Genomic DNA, 6,000 nt, shown 5'->3' with positions numbered 1-6,000 from the left:
GGCATCTTAGAGTAGCCGTGTTCGTCGGCGCCGTCCACTACGGAGAGGACGTGGGAGACGGCGCTCTGAGCTCGGGTGGAGTGGGGAGCACGCCAGGATTTGGTGAGCTCCTGGTGAACCTCAGGGAAAAACGGCGCCTGCCGTTGGCGGGATGATTGACGGCGCCCGGGCTGCAGAAACCACTCGTCCAACCGGCTGAGTTGAGGCTCTGACGGCGGCGACCACTTGATATTGAGCTCCGCCGTAGCTTGCGTCAAGATGCGGATGAGCTCAGAGTCGTGAGGACGCGACTCGGTAGGTTCATCGGCGGCGGCTGCGTGGGCGTCGTCATCCGAAGCCGCCCAATCCTCCAACTCCTCAGAGGATGACATCATCTCCAAGTTGTCACCGGACCCAAAGGAAACCATGCCGCTAGCACTCGGCAGGGGGCGTAAGTCCTCACGGGCGAAGGTGACAGGATGACGGCGGGGAGACAGAGCACGCGGGGGATGAGCCGGCGTGGACTCGGTCTCAGGGTGTCTTCCAGCTTCACGGCTCCGCTGCTGTTTAGGCGGGAGAGCACGGGAAGCCTTCCGTTTAAAGATATCGAGGCGGGAGCGCAGCACCGCGATAGGAAGGAGCTCGCAGTGGGCGCAGCCCGCCTCAGTGAGTACGGCCTCGGCGTGGGCAGGACCCAGACAGATGACGCACTCTTTGTGGAAATCCTCCACGGGCAAAGGGGCTCGGCAGGAGCCGCAATGCCGAAGCGACATTATCTCAACGCGCTTCTGCTCTTTTAGATACTCTTGTAGGCTCACCGGAAAGCGGCAGGGGAACACGCTGGTGTGTTGTAGTCCGCTGCAGTGCTTGGATCGACGGCGAGTAAGGGCTTCTTCTTCGGAGCAGCGAGAAGGTTCGCGCTGAAGGAGAAAAGTAATGAGCTCTTGACGTATTTCACCGGCTTATATAGGGACGTGTGCCACGCCCCCGCGCGGGCTCAAACGTCATTGGTCTGTATTTTCTACAGACGTTAACCAATAGGCTTCAATCACGGAGTAAACAGGAGTTTCCCCCATAGCGTCAGCAAACTGACGCAATGCGAAGTGAACCGTATTGAAAGGGAACCTCTAATTCTGGCAATATTTCTGAGATGGTAGTAAAAGCAGAATTCCTTATTATTTTTCTCTATCTCAGGCTCTACGGCATATATGTCATGATTTTATTTGTCTATTTATATGTCTATTTACAAGGACTGCCTTGGCCAAATGTTATTGTTAATTAATATTGAAGCAGTTATTTAACATAGGTCCTTTGAGTAGTGATTTGTGTAATGATCCATATATCTATTTTTATGTATATTTTTAACTTAGGAATGTGATTTTAAAGCTCATATTTGTTATTGTATGACACCTCTCATGTTATGAAAGTAAAAAATAAATGTATTTTCTGATGTCTTGCATTTCTGTTTTTAAACTGTTAATCCTTATCAAGTGCTATACATTAGAAAGTGGATATAGAGTGAAATGCACACGGTGAATAATGAACGCAGACCTTCAGTGCCGGACCTCTGACCCGCTAACCTCCATCCCGACAGCCAGCGCCTTCTCCGGATGCCATTGCGGTATCGCTTCTCGGCTTTTTGGGTAAGATCGAGTGGACACCGGGGACTACACGTTTAAATGGATTTTTGACCTTCGGCTATGGAAGCGAGGCTTGTTCCGTCCACTCCGTGCATCGACTCTGGCGCTTTCCGGGGACAAATAAGGTGAGTTTAAAATCAGAGTTTGCTTCTTTAGTGCGTGGTTGCCAGTTTGTTTGCCAGTCCGTGGTCCATAATACGTTCCGCGTTCGTGGTCTCTCCATCGCTCAGTACTTTTCTGTGTTTCTATTTTACGTAAAGCTAACACCAAAACGATTGTGGAAGGCGCTATATAGATTGTTCTCAAAGAAAAAAAACGAGAAACAAACCCATGTGAATATGGGTCAAATTATCTAGGCGGAGCACTTCGTTCAAAGAAAAACGCAACAGAATTGTTTGCGTTGAACAAAGACAATGGTGCCTGCAGCCATCGAATGTGTATTGTGGATAAAAAATGGCCAGTGGGGTGGGACAATTTTTCTTGAATTAAGTGTTTATGGGAAAAGTTCACGAATTTTTTCTTACCCTGTAGTCAGATTTATTTGCTTGTTTTAAGCATAAAATAACAGGAGAAGAAATTGTGTAGGGGGAGCAGAGGGTTTTTTTTCGTTCAAAGAAAAGCAGCGTGGCACGAATGAATGTTTGGCTGAAATGCTATCGTAATTTCCCCCTTAATTTTCCTTACAAACATGAAACCAGAGAGAAGGGTCAGTTGGCATCGAATTGCACCTTGTATTCGGTGATTGATTGAGGAAAAATATGCGTATGTGTATATATATACTTGTTTTGTTGAACAGAGACAATGGCCGCGTGCTCCAGCGTCACCTATATGCCTATTTCACAAAATGGCGGCTTTGACCGGAAGTAGGGAAAACATCGTTCAGGTTGCACCACTACGATGGCCACTCAATATAGTATGGACTGACAGCTGCTTTGTTTTCTCCTACACATGAATTTACTTGTAAAAATAACAATAACAGATATTGTCGATTGGTGTTATATTATTTTTTTAGCATTTCGTATTATCAAAATATATCATATGTTAGACAGCTTATCAATTTTAAATAAAATAACGAGACATACATAACTATTCGTGTCTGCTCCCGTTTATTGTAATGAGTGTGCACATTTGGAGAAATACTTAGACATTTTACTTCTTATTTCTTTAGACTGAATAATTATTTCTTATTAATTCCAAAGTATGCGACCCGATGATCTAATCGTGGTGTATGTGCTATTCCTCGTTTGTTTGCCTGCATCCATTGCTTTACGGCTTGCTTGTTGCGTTTAAATGCACATTTGATTTCTTTACCAGCATTGGATTTAGACCATTCAATGAGAAGAGTTAACAGCGTTTATTATGATTGATAAGCCCTCAACGGAGAATGAGGTCGGCATACATTAAAAGCCTTATTTTGTTTTTATCGTGTGCCTTCCAAAATGTATGCGACGAAACTTAAATCACGCAAAATATGAATGGTAACTAGACGTGCTTGTTGTGTGCAAGGAGTGCATTTATTTGTAAACTTTTGCTAAATCAAAATGGTTTATTTGTATTTGCTTTTTACCTGGGTTTTATCAGGTTCGCAGTCGGGACATTTTTAATCCATAGTGTATGCATAATTAATTTCAAAGAAAAAAGAAGTAAAATGTGTACGTATTCCTCAAAATGTGCTTTGGACTAAGTCCCCCGTCATCACAGCAAACGGGAGCAGACCCGAATAGGTATGTCTAGTTATTTTATTAAAAATTTCCAGCCGTCTGTAAATTTATGTTTGAAAGAAAAAAGTAAATTAATATCTTACTTACTGTTTTTGTCTTGTTTTCTAGTGAATATCTGACAATGCTTAAATGGAGATACATTTACTTGGTAAGCAAAGTGGCTTAAGATATTATGTATTGTAATAGAAAATTGTTATAAAAACGTTTTGTTTTTGCTGGGAATTCTTGTATATATTTCACAGCTATATAATTTATTATAATAACGCACTTTTTGTTGATAAACATGTTAAAAAATACATTAACACATAATAATGTGGCAACAAATCAAATGTGCATTTAAATGCAACAAGCAAAAATAAATAAATAAAGCAAATGCACGGAAAAGAAACGAGGAATAAAAGAAACACCGCGATTAAAAAATCAGATCGCATACTTTGTAATAATTGAAATAAATTATAAAAATCAACAGGTTTATATTTAAAACAAATAAAAAATATCTGCCAGCGGGGTAAGAAAAATAAACTTAATTCTAGTTTCAACTTAATTCAATAATAAACTCAATTTAGGTTTATTTTTCTTACCCCACTGGCAGATATTTTTACTTGTTTTAAGCCTTAACCTATTACATTTTAGAATTTATTTCAGTAAACAAGACTTAAATTCTAAGCCACTTTGCTTATTAAGTAAATGTATCTCGATTTAAGAATTATTTTTTAACTCGAAAACATTAAGAAAATACTAAGTAAACGAACAAATTGGGATGTTCAAAACACTTAAATATTTTTTTTCACTCTACCCTTCATATTACAGCTGTCGAAAAACCACAGCAACGTTGACAGACCCGGAAGCCATGATACATTAGCAGTTTTTAAAATAAGTTAAATCTAGAATCCTTATTGGTTTTAGATACTTTAAAGCAATGAATGATCTTCTTTCTTTTGAATTGATTTGGTATTATGGAGGAGCTCTGTGTCTGGTTATTGAAGATGATTTGTTCTTTGCTCCTATGTTGGCTTATTTTTTTGTTATTTCCGTTACTATATATATTTTTTTCTTTGTTTTTTCTGATTTGAGGTTATGAAAATGTTTTAATTTGTAATAAAGGTTTTTTGAAAATTCTAAATTCTCTCTATCTCTCTCTCTCTCTCATGAGCGTGGATCAGATCCTGCATTAAAACATGAACTTCTGATTTGCTAGCTCAACGTTCTACCTCTGGGTTATACAATGAGAACGTATAGAGTTAAATGCCCGCTAGCCTCCACCCCAAAAGCCAGCGCCTTCGCCGGCTCCCCCTTTGGCTGCGTCTATTCCGGTATCGCTTCTCGGCCTTTTGGCTAAGATCAAGTGTAGTATCTGTTCTTATCAGTTTAATGTCTGATACGTCTCCTATCCGGGGACTATATGTTAAATGGATTTTTGACCTTCGGAAATGGAAGCGGAGCTTGCTCCTTCCACTCCATGCATCAACATGGTATTGCAGTGTTTCCATGAATGGTGCGCTCCCCATCTCGGGGATAAATAAGTCAAGTATAAAAAAAAGAATTTGCTTCTTTTGTGCGTGAATGACGGTGTTTTTTCTAATCCGTGTGTTTTAAAATTGCTGTGATTTCGTTGGCTTTATTGGTTTAACGAAAAGCTTGCATGGAAATGAACACGCTGATAAAGAAATGTTTTTGTAATGTATTTAATTAATTTCTTTACAAGTTTGCGGAGGTGATACGAGGACGAATTAAACATCCTCGACACAGCTGAAGGCGCAACAAAAGCGAACGAGACCGATTGGAATGTTAAAAACACCTGAAAACTTTTTTCACTACCCTTCATACTACAGCTGTCGAAAAACCACAGCAACGTCGACAGACCTGGAAGCATAGCTGTACTTGTTTAACTCACAACGACAACGGGAAAGTCATTGAGCCCTGTGTTTTTATTTATCCACGTTCTAAAATTGCTATGCTTTCGTTGTTTCTTGATTGCTCTGTACATTTTTTTTTGTTTCTATTCCACGTAAAGTTACTTTGTAATAACGAAACCATATATTTGAATGCGCAATTTAAATCCATTTGATTTAAATTGTTTCACATATTTCACTCTACACGGTTCAACCGGGCTGGAAACGGAATAAAAACAGGGTAGATCTCGAAGAATGTTTGGTCTCAGACGTGGCTTCGTGCGCTTTCCACCTGGTCACACACAGTAAATGAAATGTTAGTCGGACGGCCTCCGGGGGCGCCGTCGATGTGATCGGTCACAGGAAGATGCGGCCGTCTGGCCTCAAAGGGTGTCGCTCATACTTACCTGGCAGGGGAGACACCATGATCATGAAGGTGGTTCACCCAGGGCGAGGCTCAGCCATTGCACTCCGGTTGGGCTGACCCTTTGCGAATTCCCCAAATGTGGGAATCTCGACTGCAAAATTTCTGATAGTGGGGGACTGCGTTCGCGCTCTCCCCTGACCTTTGTGTTAAAAATAGATTCGCTTGTCGTTTTACGTAAAATCCAAGAGACGTCTAACCACGGCCCAAGAATACATTAGTCATCAAAAAAGCGGCTATTCAACGACTACATAACTTTTAATAGACAGCGAATAAGTGTCTAGGCTAAAACAAGGCTTAATTTGGGCTGTCAGTGAAAATCTAATAGCCGTTTGACCATTCCA

General features: G+C 41.0%; 2 non-coding genes across 2 annotated transcripts; both read left to right on the top strand.

Annotated features, from left to right (window-relative positions):
* The first annotated feature begins 4,655 nt into the window (after nt 1-4,655).
* On the top strand, nt 4,656-4,846 carry LOC135752748 (U2 spliceosomal RNA). Its single transcript, XR_010533276.1, has one exon. It is a non-coding gene; the product is annotated as a U2 spliceosomal RNA (small nuclear RNA).
* A 785-nt stretch (nt 4,847-5,631) lies between these two features.
* Nucleotides 5,632-5,796, top strand: LOC135752814 (U1 spliceosomal RNA). Its single transcript, XR_010533335.1, has one exon. It is a non-coding gene; the product is annotated as a U1 spliceosomal RNA (small nuclear RNA).
* The last annotated feature ends 204 nt before the right edge of the window (nt 5,797-6,000 follow it).

Source organism: Paramisgurnus dabryanus, chromosome 9 (genome assembly GCF_030506205.2).
Source record: "Paramisgurnus dabryanus chromosome 9, PD_genome_1.1, whole genome shotgun sequence".
Taxonomy (NCBI): domain Eukaryota; kingdom Metazoa; phylum Chordata; class Actinopteri; order Cypriniformes; family Cobitidae; genus Paramisgurnus; species Paramisgurnus dabryanus.
The sequence above is the reverse complement of the archived record's forward strand: the minus strand, read 5'-3'. Positions and strand labels throughout refer to the sequence as shown.